Source organism: Berghia stephanieae, chromosome 7, assembly GCF_034508935.2.
Source record: "Berghia stephanieae isolate SIO BIC M18660-M18661 chromosome 7, UCSD_Bste_1.3, whole genome shotgun sequence".
Classification (NCBI taxonomy): Eukaryota; Metazoa; Mollusca; class Gastropoda; order Nudibranchia; family Aeolidiidae; genus Berghia; species Berghia stephanieae.
Window position 1 is genome coordinate 36,343,507 of NC_088366.1, and position 1,752 is coordinate 36,345,258.

At 36.2% G+C, this 1,752-nt stretch overlaps 1 protein-coding gene across 3 annotated transcripts in view; it reads left to right on the forward strand.

Moving 5' to 3' along the window:
• Positions 1-619: 619 nt before the first annotated feature.
• Positions 620-1,752, forward strand: part of LOC144977175 (choline/ethanolamine transporter flvcr2a-like) — a 39,178-nt gene continuing 38,045 nt past the window's right edge. Inside the window, exons 1-2 of one of the 3 annotated variants that reach the window (XM_078922058.1) lie at positions 620-737; positions 1,123-1,731. The gene's annotated coding sequence lies outside the window, so the exon portion shown is untranslated. Of the gene's footprint in view, positions 738-926; positions 1,031-1,122; positions 1,732-1,752 lie in introns of those variants that run through there. The other 2 variants (XM_078922059.1, XM_078922060.1) reach the window with 2 other exon arrangements.

A 1,752-nucleotide genomic window follows, 5' to 3' on the forward strand; every position in this document is an offset into this window, starting at 1 on the left:
CTTCTGAAGAAGAAAAAAAAGGCGAGCGACAAATAACAACTGATTAGCGTGATTAGGGTTACTATAGATAGTATGCAGATGACGTCACTCAGGCCTTTGTTATTGTTTTTGCCATCCGCGTTTGTGAGTTGTTCTCACTAAACTGTATTAACAAGACTATAAAAGTTGATGGTTACACAGAGTTTGTGTGTTGGTCCGTTATACTTCCGGATGGCAATGTTGTGAACTCTTTGGCCAAGCGCATTCTATCTATAAAACAAAATCAACACATTCGAAACTGAACAGAGTAGGTGCGTGTTTGTAGTTTCTATTCAAGTCAGTTATTCCTCATTAGTTAAAGATATTAAGCATAGTAATATGTCGATTTGATCTAGAGAATTTACTTTAGAGTTTATTGAATTATATAAGGAATATGAATGTTTGTGGAGAATAAAAAGTAAAGAATATAGTAACAGATAGAGCATATTATGAAAACCCGGTTCAACTAAATGAATAGGGAAAGCCTGTGTCAAGCCTGTGCTATGGATGGCGGCCTCAGTTGGAAACCCGTGCCGTGGATGGCGGGCTTTAGATCATTATTTTATCACTGAACCATGGCATAAAATTTTAATGTGGTGAACTTGCTTTGAGCTGATATGCTGTTCACTGAACCCAAAGCCGTCGTGTTATACCCGTGTAGACGTCTATTACTTTAAAAGCAATTTGATACCGAATGTTATGATCATAATGATATTAAGGTATTGTTTTATGCTGGTCTTTTTATGTGCGTGTGTAGGTACATATAACAATGCGTTGATATAAAATTTAAATAGCCATTTGATGTCAAGGGCCATGATAACAGGGGTAGGGAGTGACAAATTCAAAATGTGTTAAGCTTAAAGCAAAGCTGGTTGGTGATAAAAATTTACTATCGATTGATTGATTGTGTTGTGTGTGTGTAGAGTTGTGCTATGTTATTCAGTAGACAACCCTTGGACAACAAAGTCAGGTTGTACTCAACTCGGCAAACTACACGGCATTACCATGGATGGTATGTGTTTAAGATAAATACTCACCAAGTCTACATGCCTGATCAATCGAACCATCACAAAAAAAACAATGTGTAACCTTTAATGTTTATAGTCTGATAAGTGAATCTACTGAAAACTAATCATAAACCTAGTGGTCGAAAAACAATGACAACGAGCAGAGAGATGTCAACTTCCTTCATTTGTAAACAACATGAGACGTTATTCGAGATAGCTTGAGGGTGTGTGAAAAATCCCGCGCTTTGATTGATCAAAAATCCACTAGTTAATTGTATCCTTATGATAATTCAGTGGAAGAGTGCTTTTCCAAAACACCCTAACTCCGTTTTCTCCATTTTGAGATATCGAGGATAATTTACCACAAACTCTCTCATTCGGTCTATCATTTCATCATATTTAATTTAAACTTCACTTTCATACAAACCTATCGAAATTCTGGTGCAATTTAATGCTTAAAATAAAATTCACGTTTCAATTTAACTCGTGGATGGAAATTGTCAAAAAGTAGAAAAATCGACTTAACGAGTTTTGGAAAACCAGCCTTCAGTGGTATTTAACAGTGTCAGATTATGAAGAAAAATTGACGATACTTGGTGTACAGATGTCTGAACAGGACGATCTATATCTAGTACACGCTCGAGTCATGCTGACCAGCAAAATATGCGGTGACAACTTTCAACACATCCAGCAATATCATTGAACAGTATGTTTGTTTGCTTGTTTG